The 16,906-nt window shown below is 37.4% G+C and overlaps 1 long non-coding RNA gene across 2 annotated transcripts in view; it reads right to left on the minus strand.

The window, feature by feature from the left end:
* Positions 1–16,906, minus strand: part of LOC127018091 (uncharacterized) — a 288,464-nt gene that overhangs the window by 229,371 nt on the left and 42,187 nt on the right. For both annotated transcript variants that reach the window (XR_007766711.1, XR_007766710.1), the window contains exon 2: positions 16,328–16,394. This is a non-coding gene — a long non-coding RNA (uncharacterized LOC127018091). The remainder of the gene's footprint in view (positions 1–16,327; positions 16,395–16,906) is intronic.

Below are 16,906 nucleotides of genomic sequence, written 5' to 3' on the forward strand. Positions count from 1 at the left end.
TTGAATCACAGATAAATGTTCAGTCTCCAAACTGATTGATCTTTCCAGATCAATAAGTACTTCTAATGCTATTGATGTGCTCGTCTATTTATGAACACAAATCCAGTTTTAAAGTCTGTTAAATTAATGCAAAAGATAGTGTTTCAGTGTGAAGTAAGACGATATTTTACATACGCAAATAAATCTAAATCATGCCCAAAAATAACACAAGAGAATGTTGCCTGAATGTTGTTTTTATATATATATATTTTTACCAATGTGACAAATTTCAAAAACCCACCTGAGCACTCCAATCTGCACTTGCCATCAGCAACATATTAATCTTGATTAAAAAATATATACCATATTCTTATAGAAAACTTACAAAGATATGATAGTCCTGGGTACTACAGTTTCTAAATTCCAAGCCTTGAATGCCACAGCAGAATTCAAAATGTTGGAAGGTGAACAGAGGCATAACATCCTCTATGGTCTTAACTTCCTCTGGTTTCCTCTATCTGTGGTGTGCTTCTCTGTCACATGATTAATACAAGTAAGTTCTGTAACAGTTTGGGAAGACCCTCTGGTATCATTCCAAAACCCAATCTGTGCTGCACAGTATTGCCAAATATCATGACTTTATATCACTTGGTTCTCTATTTCCATGCAGCGCTCTCACTTCTACAAGAATATTCCCTGTCCTTTCTAATTATTTAACTGCCTTGCTACTTATCTTACATCTCACCTCCCAGAAGCTGCTGCTTCCCTGAGAATTACAAGATTTGGGAAGGTATGGCTTTTCACTTGGAATAAAGAGGATAATTTTTTGTATTTCAGCATGTACTTTTCTCCACATAATTTCTGGTCTTCCACTTCTTGAGGGAAGTGTTCATAAAAATCAAATCCCAGTCTGCTAATTTTCATCATGAGTGCAGACACACAGACAAAAATTATTAGTGGTGTACCTTTCAGTGTCTGTAATATTTTAATATAGTGAGACCTTGTATATCTGTGTATATATATAAAAATCCTGTAACTGCACATGTTGTTCTGTATCTTCTCCTTCTTCCCTTCCTACAGAATTACATCTATATATTTGTTTTACTGAAATGATAAAAATATATTTTGCAACAGCAAACAGCTGCATGTCTACCAACTCTGTGATAACTTGACTGCGGTTCATTTTATATGGTTCCAGATTTTTTTTCTTTAGACTTGAAAATCTCATGTCTGTTATGGAGGTTAAAAATGATGGTGGAAAGGGTAAAGATGAGAGCTTGATCTCTAGCTTTCCATGGAAGAGCAGCTGTAAGAGGACTATCCATCAAACAGTAAAACTCAAGGATGTTGTCAAGTTCCAATAGGAAACTCATACTGGCAGGTAAAGGATGCCTCTTTCTGCACATATTCTTCAAAATCATAAAATTTTGGCAATTTCATCAAAATTTTGCTCCTTTAATCTAGAAAATAAAAAGTTTTGTTTGGAGTTTTTTGGTTTTGTTTTTAAATATGAGAATCTATTTACACATAAAATTTTCTAACATTGAGCTCAATTGCTACCACACTGTACAATTAAACAGTTGTACAGATTGAAAAATAAAGACACAGATGAATTAAGCAAGTTTCTAAGCCAAAACACAAGTTTTATTGTTTTAACAAATTCAGATTGCCTTACTCTGAACTCCTCCACTACACTTCTGTATTTGTCTGTGGGATATTGTTTAAAAAAAAAATTAAATTGAGGTATTCAAGCACATTTCTGAATGTTTCTGTAGAACATAAAATGCTAATTAAAATATAACTAAAGCACTACTTTGCTGATCTGATGAAATGAACCATCCACAGAATTAATTAGGACCACTTTGCTGATCTGACTGTTGATTGACCCAAACAATTTTTTTACCTGTCAATTAAAGCAATTTCCTATATTTAGATTTCACTGCTATTAAAGGGAAGAGGATTCATAATATTTTCCTTCAATATGATTAAGCCATTTTTAATCTTTTCAGAGGAACACAATCATTTGCAAACATTCAAAAAAGAAAAGGAAATTGAGAGAGAATGACAAGAAGGAGAGGCAAAGGGAAAAAGTACCATGATCCATATGGCATAAAGAGCTAAAGCAGATTTGATACTAATTAATAATGCTATATCTATAATCTATTTAACTTCCCATCCTGGCAAGATGCCTGACTAATTTGTTTTGATCTCTATTTCCATACTTACCAAGTTGTTTACTACTTCTTCTGTGCTCCAAAATTAATAATCTGTATCGCAAGAGAGATGTTTTTGGAAGAAAAAGATAGAGGCTCTTACACTATTGCAAACACCAAAGGACCCAGGAGTACCTCCCAACTTTGGAGTCTTAACTACCTGTCAAAAGGTAGTTACCTGCTGCCCAGGACATCTAGTTTCCATTGGAAAACTTGGACACGCGAGAAAAGACAGAGTAGTACCGTGCTTCAGAAGGCTCCAGTCAAGATGATCAGGGGAGCAAGGCAAAGAGTACTCCATTAACTGTTTCTGACCACAGCACAAGCATAACCTTACTTTACCAAATCTCTGGAGGTCAGAGTCCTTCCAAGGCTCTTAGAAAGGCAAAACAGTCAGAGATAGAAGATAAAATAGGATCTTAAGAGTCATCGGAGTCTGCTTAGTTTTTATTCCATGAACAGAGCCAAGATAGCAGAAAAGGAAAAATTTGCAGCTGTCATTCTCTCTACAGTTTGTTTTAGGCAGAATATTTCCAGCTCTTCCAATAAAGCTAAGGCAGATCAGTCGGGGGGGGGAAAAAACCAAACAAGCCACTCCACAAAAAAACAACAGATCATCAACCCAGCTAGCTACTCCATTCAGCACATCCCTTCTTTTAATTCTGCAGGAGAGCTCTTAATAGTACTCCTACAAACTTTTCCTGATGTCCTTCAGTCATCATCCTTCCTTCTTTGATTCAGTGTACCTCGCATTAATTACTTACATTAATTAAAAGGTGTTTTGAAAACTGATGCTGAGCTTGATCAATCAGCATTTTCCACTCAATATTTCTTAACCACATCTACACCCAACATGGGAATTTTCTAGTATGTGGATTGTTGTTTTTATCATTTAAATGAGACCTGCATTGTAATCACAATGCACATATATAACAATTAGTAGACTGTAGAATGTCATGGACAGAAGTTTTAAAAAGACCCTCTCTTATATGTGAATGATAAAGAGGACTGATTCTCCTTTATTTCCCTCAAGATTACAGTGCACTTAACTGATAGCCAGCAACAGCAGGACAAATCTGTTTTGAGACTGTACTCTTCAAAAATATGCTGAAGTGAGGGGAAAAAGTAATGAGTAAAAAAAAAATATATTTCCCAAAAGATAAACAATAAAAAGTCTCATTGCTCTTTATTTAAAATCAGTTTGTTTTTCCCAGAACATTTGCTGACATTTCTACAGTCTTAAAAAAAATTCTCCCTCTACTAATTGTCTTAATTTATAGATTCATCATGCACGCACCACTTCAGTCAATCTGCGCCAACAATTCAGTTCATTGTACTGGCACTATTTCTCCTCTCTTTTGACATTTTCTTTTACTCTTGATGGAAAAAGATACCCTGAAAAGGGACTGCAGATTTCCAGAGGAGCCTCTTAGACCTGCCACCTGAGTTCAGACTTCCCCCAGATTAGCAGCGACAGGAAAAGCCTTCCATTTAAGGAGCTTCCACGACATAGGAGGGGATCCCATTACAAATGCCAAATGCAACTGTCCAAGTGACAGTCCCACCAGAGATGGCCAGGACTAAATTAATTGCCCCTTCACTACAGACAAGACTCCTCCAGCTCACTATAGAAGTCTATTAAGCAAACTTGTCTTACTGCTACCAAATACAGACCTATTCTAAAAATAAAAGAGAAATGCAGTCATTTTCACTTTGCCAAGTTCTTGCAGCACCACTAGGACTCATCATTATTTAGTAGTTTGTTCTGCGTACACACAGAGGAGATCAGACTGCCTCTCCAGACTCCCCTGACTCCTGCTCAGCTGTCTGGTTAGTACATGAGGGATGAAAAAAGCTGTCAGTGCTGGAGTCAAACTAGCATGTCCCCTGAATGCTTTGAAACCCATGAGCTGAACGTTGTTTTGGAGATAAGGATGGTATCCTGACTCAGTGTAGGTGTCTGCTTACTTAACAGTAACATAGTTTTCCTGTAGTGACTGCTGTGGAAGGTTATTGTTCTGGAGGCCATGCCTTCTTTTATGAGCCATGTAACAATTGCTGGTAGCTAAGCCAGTTAGGAAAGGATGTGTCCTTCAGGTCTTTCTAGAACTAGAGTCCTCCAATACTAGTTATTTCCTCCCTCTCTCATCTTTTTTTTTCTCCCTCTCATTTTTTTTTTCCTTTTTTTGGAGGGGGAGGGAGTAGGGAAGGGAAGGGAGGTGCACCTTTCCAAACATGCGTGGTGTGTTTCTGCAGTACTGCCAAAAGGGGACAGACAACTAAGGCACTGTACTGGCCTTGAAACAGCAGGCAAGGAAAACCACAACTCTAAATAGCACAAACCTGAGGATTTAAGGGACACTTGGAGCGCGACGGTATCACTGCAGGGAGATAAAGACACAGGCTCCTGTAGAGCACCATCAATCTGCACTTCTGATGGGAAGCATGAATTAGAGGATGTGAATCATGTTTCTACTGACACTTGCCCAATGAGCAATCAAAACATTTACTAGAAAACGTGAGCCTGATAGTCTAAAGATCATCTTGTGTTCATGCTGTAATAATCTATATACTTAGTAGATACATGCTTCCTATTCTCACATACTTCACACAATACTCACGGCTACTGCAGTCTTTAAATATAAGTCTCCTGCACTAAATAACCACATTTAATTTCCCTCAGAGATAATAGGAAGCTCAGAGGCACCAAAGCTTTTGTTGCTGGAATTTTGCCATTGGTGCTGTGTAAGAATTGCACAATACATTACTTATGAATGCCAACATTTCTTTATCTGTTTTTGTGTATTCATTTTTGTACTTAGTGCAATAGCTCCAAGGAACAGATGATTAATTCTAGGTTATAGCAAAGGACTGTTTACAATATACAAGCCAACTTTGCAGCAGTATAACTAGCCCCAAAAGGTGAGTGTTTATTGAAAATGGTACTTAATAATGCATTTTCCTACCTGTTATCTCATCAGTTCCAAACAGATTATACACAGGTATATCTCTTTTTTTTCCCCTTGTGACCAAGGCTGGTCCTTCACTAACATAGTCACTGTCCTTATCAATGCTTTCAGTGAAGTAGGAGCAAACACCTCTCCCCTCCCGTTGTTTTTGCTTTCTGTAATGCTCACATACCATCCACAGTTAACCAGCTCATTACTGCAAACTTTTGCTGACAATTAGAATAAAACAATGTTTGCAACAGTGTTTGATGTTACTTATCTGAACCCCAAGAGCTAAAGCATTGAGTAGTAAGCAGATGATCACAGGAAGAGAAAGCAGCCTTGATGCTTCAAGGCTGAACTTCAATACTGTCCATTGGGACTCTGAAGAATATTTTCTCTTGGGCTTGATTCTTTCACGGTTGCCTAGTACAGATGGTTTTGCATCTTTCTCAGAAGTACCTAGTACCAGATGCTCTCCTGCTTGCTAAGTCACCAGACTACATATTCAATGTGTCATCCAAAATAGCAGTTTCCATAATGTTCACCCTTTAGTTTTAAAAGGCACACAAAGAGATAAGAATTTAGCATCAAAACCATGATGTTTCTCTTAGACTGTCCCATCATTGTTACAACTTGACAATTCTGGGAACAATTTGACAGAAAACAGAGATTCACCAAGGAATCCATGTGTTATGGCAGCTCATGTATGACCGCGGTAATAGGAGTACACCAGTTCTCCTCAAGCTAGCAGGGAGATGGTTGTGGATTTGTTCACTGCTGACCTGGAAGGCAGGTGAAGCAAAGCAGAGGGGTGACTGATTCATTGTCACATTACCTAGCTCCAAGTCATCCATAGTCATGCCTTAGTCCAAGCCTTCATTTACCAAAACCAAGAGATATGAAATGGGAAAGAAGTGTAATTCAGAAGTTCTCATTTTTCTGTGGCCTGTGCTAATACAGTAGATTTCAGAAGTAGGTTGAATTAGAACACTAGAATCAACTTAGGAGAAGCTGTAAACTGTTTAAGCACTGCAGTCAAACAATGTTCTACATATTTTTTGAAAACAATATAAGGGCTTTAAAAAAAAAAATCAGAGAGAAACAATCTTAAGGTGTGAAATTTGGTGGTGAATAGTTAAAACTTACTAGCTGGATGGCTCCTATCTTTAAGACACCATATATCCAGAAATTGAGATGGTCAGTGCCTTTTGAGAAAAACAAAGTATACCACAGGTTTAAAATCAACATCTAAAACTTTCCTTTTCCACGCTTTTTTTTCCTCCCCAGCAGCCAATATATACTGCTCATTTTATTTACTATTGCACACAGAGGATCAGTTCTGTATGTGATTCTCCCATTTGGTGTAAAGATAATAGATTTATATTTCATTATATCTAGGCTATCTAGCTCTACAGAGGATAATTTTGCTGAATTCTATTACATCTACAGCTTAATGAGGTTTTTTTTTTTTTTTTAAAGCAAGCTAAGCACACAGTCTTATTTATTATTTAAGAAGAAAGCAAGAACTAGAACCAAACCTCCTCTTCTGGCACCAACTTAACACAGCTAATCCAACCCCTTTCTGGTATTTTCAGCCTGTTAGAGTCAGCACCAATTCCACCTTCTTTCCTCCTGAAAACTAGTAGTACGCTGAAAAAAATATTGGCATATGGTTGAATAAAGAAATGTCATTTTTGTTTCAAACAGATAAAATTGCATATTGCTTACTCTCCTGTTCAGCAACTGGAAAGGAGTATTTAGCCTCCTTCCACTACATCAGTGCTCTTTAGACCTTACAGCAAAAAGACTCCCTGTGTGTGTTTCCAAGAGGCAGTGGTGACCCTTGCGTGGCACGGGTGCCCAGCCGTGCCTAAGAGACCCGATCCCTGCCCTTTAGCGAGCTGTGTCACAGGCTGGTGTGCCCAGCGGCCCCTCTGCCCCATGCCGGAGTGCAACTGCTCAGTTATGTTCTGCTACCCTCCCCATGCCCACAGCCTGCAGCTACCTAGATTTGATCCAGCCACTGCACACACCAGCTGGAGAACAGAGTATCTCCTTTTCCCCACAGGCAAATTCACCAGAGACACAGACCAATACAAAGACAATTTCAAATTAGCAGAAAGAATGCTTATTGTTCTGAGGGGATTTATGCAACAGGCATAGCTAATATCCATCCATTTCAATAAGAGAGGCTGTTGATGTAAAACTGACTTGCAAAACTGGTTAGAGCAAAGCTACATTTTAAACATCACCACCTTAGATTTGTTTCCATTTTGTATGACTATATAATTTATTACTGTCACTAGAAGTAAGATTTTTTTTTTTTGCATAATGCTGCTAACATAATAGAGACCATTCAGCTATGTACTGCACACACACAGTTAGATGTACAGCATAAGTCCCATTCTAAAAACTGTGTCTTTTAACAACTACTGAGTAAATAAGGGCTTCCTCCCTGTACCCAAACTTCTTGGCAAATTTGGGTCATTCTTCCGCTTCACGGAAAAAGACTGAAGCTTTAGGAACAGAATGGTGACTACAGCCAACCAGAATACTATCCAGCCACAGAAAACTGATCCAATTTGGGTCATACAACAATTTCAAAAAGTTTTGGAGTGTCCACAATACCTGCCTCTGTTTCAAATTCATTCCTAGAGATCACAGTTAGTCATAACCTGCGCTATAAGCTGGAATTCACCTTGCGGCACTCACTCTCAGTGTAAGCACACACATCTCCACTCATACAAATTGCTTAGCCCACAACTCAGAGTCGACATTCTTTGGCTGAAAACGAGCATAAAAAGCATTTGCCTCCGTTTGGGCACAGCAAAATCACCAAACTTCCAGTTAGCTAATACACTAACAAACCATGAAGGTGATGTAGATTGTAAAAGACAGAAATAGTATTACTGAGCCAGATGCAATGACTATGAGTATACAGATTCTAAGAAACACAAAACCCCAGAAAATCATACTGATCAAATAAATAGACTTTTTGTATAAACTTTTTTAACGATACCTTGAAAAATACTGAGAAATTGTGCCAATTTTGTCTCTAAAAATTAAGTTTTATTAGGAGGATCATGTAGGTAGCATTAAAGTTTTTATTTTTTACAAGAGGAAGCACACCATTTAAATAATATTTCCCATTTTATACAATGCCCCATTCACAAGTGCCTTTATTCAATTAATAGGAAAATACAGTAGGAAACAACTTTTTCCTTCACTTCAATATTGTCTACATATTTAAATCTACATAATGTCAGACACTTCCTACTGTATCCATTGAGCACCAAATATACACACACACACAAAAAAAAAAATCACATTCTAAGTTGAGTGTGACTCTGCAAATATCACTCAATTTTTTTTCATAGCATTCAAACCATGAAGCCTGATGGTACTCCATTTCTTTTCTTTTAAATGATTTATACAACAAAGCACTTTTTTTTTAAAGAAATAATAAAAAAAAAAAAAAACATTTATGACCTAACAGTCTAATGCTCCTTAGCAGCAAGCTATCCAGCTCAATGTGTTCCTATTGTTAAGATCCAGGTGCCTCTGAACCTTACCGTAAGAAGAAAATAATCTGCCGTGGTTTTTTAATATATGCCAATGCTCAAGCAATTGCATATGCATCACTTAGACTCCATTTCCATCGCACAACTAGAATGTAAGTAGTCAATAAACCTTTCCACATAGACCTGGATATTACCTTTGAAACAATAAGCAATTACATGAAACATCCCATACTTAGCTTTCAAAAGCATCTAAAAAACTGTGACAAGTTTTGAAGCCGTAACATCTTTTAAAAAAGCATAAAAAAAGGAAAAAAAAAACCCTTTTATCCCTATGAGTACAGGGCATACAAATGTTTTCACAGTGCCCAGATTTCAGAGGCAGAGGTTGGTTTTCACAAGCAAGTCTCCAAATGCCTGACAAGCTTTTAGATGGCTTCTCTGCCCTTACCTAGAATGAAAGGCTGCCTCTATTAGTCACTTGGAGATTCAGTGCTCACAGTAGCAAGACCACTACTTTGACAAGATATCCAAGCATTCTGTGGAAATGCAATAGTTCATCATGAAACATTTTCTGGACATGACGTTCCAGAAAAGAGATTAGTCACTTATTTGAGTTACGACACAGCAGTCTGAAGCGTTCTTGTGATAACTAATGAGCTGGATTGTGTTGTAGGAGCGCTGCACTGCCTGATGCCAGCTAGCCAAAGGGCTCACTTAGGAAAATATTTGCAATAACTTTTTGAAATGCCAGATTTGAAAGATGACCATAACAATGAGTACATATAGCCTCAGGCTCATCTTATTTGAAATCTTGTTTCAGCAACTGCTATTGACGTTCTGCCATATTCATAGCATGGTCATAACATTATCTACAGCAGCTTGGAATTTTTATAAGCAGTTATACTGCTCACTGACATCGTTACCGCAGCTGATGTGCAGGTCACACTGCACAATTCGGTGACCAAGTATACTCATATAATCTTCCACATATTGCTTGCGCTTTAATAGCAAAGACAGTTACTTAGTTCCATCATCCGTCATAACCGTGTACCGCTTTCCAGAACAGTCCTCTGACAAAACAACTTGTGGCTTTAAGAACAAGAAAGTGTATTATCTCATCCTGAAGAAGTGGACCTATGGGCATGCTTCTGCTTTTTTTCAGCCACCTGAAAATACTGGAATGATATTCTGCCTGCAAACTGATCTGAACAGCATCCCAGCTAGCCTCTGCCTTTAAGGGTTTGTTTGCAGCTTGTTGAATAAAATGGCAGGATGACACCTGGCAGAGTATTTAGTGCTTTCATTAGAATCTTCAGGTTTCCTTCCCCCTTTTCAAAAGCATGAAAGCTTAACATGTCACCAATATTAGTCATAATCATTTTGAAGCACATCTACTGCTTTGCTGAGAGATGAAATATCCCGTAACTCATTCTTGTCTCCACTTACGGACTGTAAAAGCTTTACTTAAGCATTTAGTCAGAAGTCTACTAAAAGGATTACAATGTACACTGTCAACACCAGGAGAATAAGAGAGAGACTAAAAAAATCAAATGCAAACAGAATTAAGAAAAAATGTCCTTAATTTTTTTATTGCAGGCAATAGCAGAGACAGCTCAAGCCTACAACCACGCTTTTTTTCCTAAGCACAACTATTAGTTGTGCTTTCAGTGATTTCGTTTCAGTGTACTTTTCTGTCCTTCCCTCCATCACTTAGTAAGAATGATGTGGACTTGCAGAATTAAGACCACAGTTTCAAGTAGCAAACCCAAATATTTACCTGCTGCGTATTTTACACAATATTATTCTTTGCAGGAGAGGAAACAGTAGAATGAAAGAAAAGAGTAGCTCTTATTCAGGCTGATAGTTTTACAAGAACACAATTATAACTGGACATTTTACAGAACGTCTATAAGGTCCCCCTCTCACACCCTGGAGAGACGAAACAATTACATAAATGAATACATGACAGCTAACAACCCATGGACCACACAGCTGAATGGTCTGAGTTCAAAAGGACACGAACGCATTATGGATTTCAGGGTGTCCAGCAGCCCCTCTCGTTTCTGAAAAGCACAAGTGGACTTTGTGCAGCAGGGAGGGTGCAGGTGGGAGAGAGCAGGCGGCCAGGAGGCTCTGGGAGATGGCATAAGCTAGGAGACCCTTGCCTCCAAAATGAAAATATGTGTCCAATAACAGTAAGCCGTCCATTTTTTAAAGATGACAGCCAAGATCAAGAGTTCAAGACCTGTGTAATTGCTTGATGACATTCCAGAGGCCTGGCTCAGCCTCTGCAGACTGTGCGTGGAAGAGATCATCTGGTCTGCAGAGTAAACTGACATGGTTTTATTAAATAGGATGGTGAACCTGCCTCTAACATTTCATTTTTTTCTCAGACAAAAGTACAATAGAAATAAAACATTTATTTTCATAACAACTTCGGAGAACAATATCACCCTTTTCTGCAGAAACTAAAAACAATAAGGGTTTATTTTTATTCAAGAGATTTGCTCTTGCAGCTAGCTAAGATCTCTGGAGGAACATTAGATGAATAAATCATTATCCAATAGAAAACCTGCTTATGGAAATTAGATAATTTTATAGGAATTTTTATGACAGCAGATTTGCACTTCTACAGAAGCATCCTGACTTTGATTTATTTCAGTAATCTGTATTTATTACAGTTTCTTGTGTTTGTCATTTAAACGAAACAACAGTTCTAGCCACTTACACTTTCTTTATGATGGACGGTTTTCAGAAGCCCTTGCCATAAGCCTACTTTCCTTCTGTTGTATCCAATATAAGCTTGATTCTAGCCTGTAAAAGTAGCTGAATACAACCAGACACCAGGATTATAGCAAAGAGTATGTGACCAGCAATAAATTAATTAAAATCCATCCAATTATAATAGTCTCAAAAAAAAATTTTAACTGTTGGATTATAATTGTCAAGAGACTGAGTTTCAAGTGCAAATGCCAAAGAGGTTGCTTTATAAACACCTATTATTTAAAAATTTTGTCAATAGCTTGATAAAATGCCATCCACAAAGTTGTTACCATGAAGACTATAGGCGACAAAAACATGGAGAGGCAAATGATGAAATGTCACAGAGAGAGGAATCCGAGCAGAAGTTAGGACAATACATGGTGAAACATAGCTAAGCTAACAAATAAAATGCTATGGGACAGACTGAGTAGAAAACTATCTGTGAAAGGGCAGCTGTTGTGGTTTAACCCCAGCCAGCAACTAAGCACCACACAGCTGCTTCCCCCTCCCAGTGGTGTGGGGAGGGGGGGAAGTAAAACTTGTAGGTTGAGATAAGAACAATTTAATAACTACAGTAAAATAAAATACACTACTAAGTATAATAATAATATTATAATAATAATAGTAGTGAAAAGGAATACAACAAAAAAAGAAATAACACCCAAGAAAAGACAAGTGATGCACAATGCAATTGCTCACCACCCACTGACCAATGCCAGAGCCATGATCCGCCCCTCCCAGCCCACAGCCCACCCCACCCTCCCACCCCGTTTATGTACTGGGCATGACATTCCATGGATTGGAATATCCCTTTGGCTAGTTCAGGTCAGCTGCCCCAGCTACGCTCCCTCCCAGCTTCTTGCACACCTGCTTGCTGGCAGAGCATGGGAGACTGAAAAGTCCTTGGCTTAAGATAAGCGCTACTTAGCAACTACTAAAACATCAGCGTGTTATCAACATTATTCTCACACTGAATCCAAAACACAGCACTGTACCAGCTACTAGGAAGAGAGTTAACTCTGTCCCAGCCGAAACCAGGACAGCAGCTCTTGGACTCAAGATGAGAGTCAGAAAAATAACTATCAGAGCAACCACATGGCCTGCCATGCAGAGCCCTTGTTCCACGTGACTCAACATGCTAAAAGATCACTGTCGTCTGTTACATAGCATGGTTTTTAAAGGCAGCAAGCCCTAAGACTGAGAGTTTGAAATAGCCCTGTCCCCCAACAGTTGACTTCAGGACTCCAATAAATCAGACTGAACAGTGAATGACAGGGGAGAGGAATACAAGTCAATACAGAAACACTAGGAGGGCAGAGATGAAGTTTAAAGTGTGAAGAAAATATGGAGAAAGTGGGCTTTTTCATCCCTTATCCCTGCTTTGCAATCCTTAATCTGACACTAAAGATGAAAAGAACACGATTGAAAGGAGCAAAATTTACCAAAGCCACTAATCTACCATCTAGTGCTGTCTGAAAGTCCACGAGGATATCAAGCTTTCACTGATCCTAAGAGGATGTAATCAAATGGAGACAGAGAGCACTGATGGTATCACCATCTCCATCATGCTTTGCCAAACTTTAATCACTGTATGAAACTCACATCCCTGCTACCAACTTTTTTCACATCTCCTTCCCTTTTCTTTAGTTCCCTTTTTCCCTTCTTTCAAAAGAGTCTAGCAAGATAGTATCTTTCATAATACTGTTGTAGACCTGTGACCAAAACCATAGATACAGCAAATCTTTAAACACCTCAGGTGTTGGTACGGGTTTCCAGTGTCTTGAAGTTTCTGATGAAGGCAATGAATTGTACCTATCTATCTTTAGCAGTGAAGCTGTAGCTAAAAGCAGAATTTTCATACCCATTTGCATGTATCAGACACCAAAAAATGGGAGATTGAGTGCAGACTCACTGCGACAGCTTGAAAGAGCTACACACTCTAACGCAGAGAAATACAGTATTGAAATTGAAAAGAAGTATTTCAATTTTGTACTTGTCTGCAGAGAAAGTCTTGCTGGAATGCTACATACAATTCTGATGCCCAGCTTTTAATAAGAACATGGAAAAATTGAAAAAATAATTTACTTAAGATTTTGAATTAAAAATTTAAAAAAGTTGCTTATCCTAGAGGTGTGGCTAAGGGACAATTTCATCATGGTGTATAGGGACCTGCAGGGAAGCAGAATTTGATGGCAGAGAAAGCTCTTCAATGTGGTAAGTAAATACAGAACAAGGCTGAAATAATTGAACCTGAAGCTAGGCATATTCAGATAAGAAATAAGAGATACATTTGTTATGGTAAGAAGCATTAATAGCTTATCCGGGATTCTCCATCGCTGCACACTTTAAAATAATGATTGGATAGGTTTAAACACAATACCTAGTCTAATTCAAGCAAAGGTGTTGGATTCAAAGCTAGCATGCAGGGGAGTTCAATGGTTCACATTAACACAAAAGGTCAGACTAGATAATCACAGTAGTCATTTATGGCCTTAATATATACAAATGTATGACTTGTTTCTCACCTTAATTCTAAGACAAGGTCAGAAAAGTTACAGACTTTTTGAAAATTAGCTCTTTTACATTCAGTCACATGGCCATATGTTCCTATGCTTTCCATGCCAAAAACCACAGCCATTTGCTTAAAAATCTGCTTTCAAACTGTACATACAAGCTAAAGTACCCTACTTGCTGTATGTGCTCATTGTAATTAACACCATAGAACATGGTCCACACAAAAAAAAAAAATCCATGCATGACCTTCATAATCTGAAAATAGGTGTAAGATATGAAAAAAATAACAAGTCTAGGAAAACTACAGCATAATTCTGACTTGGAGAATTAAATGGTTTCATGCATCATCATCTGCCCATTTGTCATTCCTAAATTATAAGTGCAGGGATTAACTATTTATAAAAAGAAATTTGGGAAAGACCATGGTAAATATGTATACACTGCAGTGGATTACTCCTATCACTTTCAAGTGTGCATACACTCTAACGTAAATCTCATAAGCCTTTGTTCATTTTAAATCACATATTTTAGACAGCCAGGTAGAAACTCATGGACAAAAAGTCCACTGAACTTTTGAATCCCAAGTCACTATTTTGGAAGTTGTTGGAGTCTGGGTGACTATCCTTGGACACCACTATTATGGATTTGCTCTGTTCTTACACTCATTTGATATTGGTTTCCCTTTGAGAAAAAGGATACTAAGGTAGCTGGACCTTTGGTTTGACTCTCTAAGTTCTTCTGTTCTTATGCTCAAATATCTTAATGAGCAAATCTACATGTGCATAGATATATCTTACAGTGTTATTGCTCTAGCCTTCCTAGCTTTTGCAAACACTTTCTGCAGCTATTTATGTAGACAATTTTTTTTCATGTTTAAGATATTTTTCCAATTACTTGGGTAATATCATAGGGGCCGTGTCAAGATCTGCTAAAATATATACATATATATTACACCTATGAGGAAGAAGCATATATCAAGACAAAAATAAAGAAGGCTAAAACTAAAAAAGGGGCATAGTAATGTTTTGTGAAGGCCATTTTTCATTAACCTGTTAAAAAAAAAAAAGGCCAAAATAACTGAGAGACACAGCTTGCCAAAATATTTTGAAACATGTAAACAAGTTCATCTTAACATCCTATTTTGTAGTGAAGACTTAGTGGGCCTTGGTATTAAAAAAATATCTTCTGAAACAGATGAATAATGGAATAAAGGAATATATCCACCGATTGCTACTCTAGACTGTGTCTACAGATTTGCATCACAATTTTGGAAAAGACTGCAAAGGGAATATCAACCATGATTTTTCTATTTTTCTTTTTCAACCGTCAGCATTATACTTGTTCTGAACACAACAGAGAGAATGAAATTAAGCTTGGCTCAATATCTACTCACACTGAATTTCAGTCTTTGCCTTGTCTTCATGCAGAGCCATAACCTCTAGGTTTATAGAGACTACCATCCACTCCAGGTCAGTGCTGTCCAAAAACAGGTCAAAAAACCCTAAACTGACAAAAAGGTGCAGACCTACTTAATTAGTCATTTTAGGGTTCAGAAGCACTGAAGAGTAAGTTAATTTTAAAGGTTGGGAAGGCTGAATTAAGTCAGTGAGAGTATTTGGAGCACACAACTTAAACCATGCTTAAAGTCTATACAACTAGCTAAAGCTCTGAGGATGAATACAGATAAAGCCAGGAAGAGGGAATCCATGAACACGGTTAGCATATTTCAAAGGCTATCTTGTTGTTTTTTTTTTTTTAACAAAGCCATCAGCATTGTGTTTTATGCCGCCACCCCCACGGTGTTCTGCCTCCTATTGGTACCTTTTTAAATTAGCAAGATAAAGTAGGACTCAAAACACACATTATAACAAATTATCATGGTCATATTAGCATTTATATAGATAAGGCTTCTAAGTACAAATAAAGTTAAATTAATTAAATGTAACATTGATATAACGTTTCCTGTGAGAGACACCCTGTTTGTGACAAGTTCCTTTGCATTATGGTGATTCTGGGGCATTTTGATGTGACTATTGTAACATGACAAAACAGCATTTTATCTATTATCCCACACACAGTACATTGTTGATATCTGTAGGAACAGTTTAAATCTTGTGTAGTTTGGAAATACTTGCAATCTGCATTTTTGTGTTCGTTAGTAGAATGCTTACCTTTAAGTCAAACATCTTTGTAATACAAATATTTTAAAATAAACAGAAGTCTCACTGAATTCACTTGGAACAGTGAAAGAAAACGTGAGGAAAAAATATAAACTTTTTTCAAACACACAAAATCCAGTAACATATCAAAAACTGTAACAAAGTGTTTTATCTTAAAAAATTGACTTCTCCTATGGTTTTAACTCATATAAGTCACAAAATAGTACCTCGTTTGAGCTGAAGTCAGTCAGTCTCTGGTTGACTCTTCCATACATTGCTTTATTCCCACAGAATCTGAAAAAAAAAAAAGACAATTGCTTAAAAGCATTTCCCTTGAAGACTAAGAAGTATGCTTAGCTAATGTTAGGAACCATACTAATTTTTTTTGCCATAGTTTTTGCATTGTTGAGAACACCAATATCTATACTTTAAAAGCTACAAATAAACTAAATGTAAAAGAAATCTGGAAAAATGTACCTGGTGAGTAATTTCATGAAAGGGAAAGTTTAAAAAGCCTTGCACAGTGCTTCTAAAATAATGCAGGCATGCATTGCCATTCCCTTCCTGTCCAGAAGAATTTAAGAATAGGGATATGCTACAATACCAGCTAAAGAATCAGAATTCCTTATTTGAGTATAGCATTTTAATTGTGTTAACAAAAGCAGGAGCAAATCCAGGCAGATGTAGAGCCTGAAACAAAATTGTGTACTGTAGGGTATCAGAAGCTTTTTAAAAATTAATCTATTCTCTTCTGAAATTACTGCTATCCCAAAAGGTCAATGACTAACTGCATATTATTATCATTA

The sequence above is a fragment of the Gymnogyps californianus genome, chromosome 6 (genome assembly GCF_018139145.2).
Source record: "Gymnogyps californianus isolate 813 chromosome 6, ASM1813914v2, whole genome shotgun sequence".
NCBI lineage: Eukaryota > Metazoa > Chordata > Aves > Accipitriformes > Cathartidae > Gymnogyps > Gymnogyps californianus.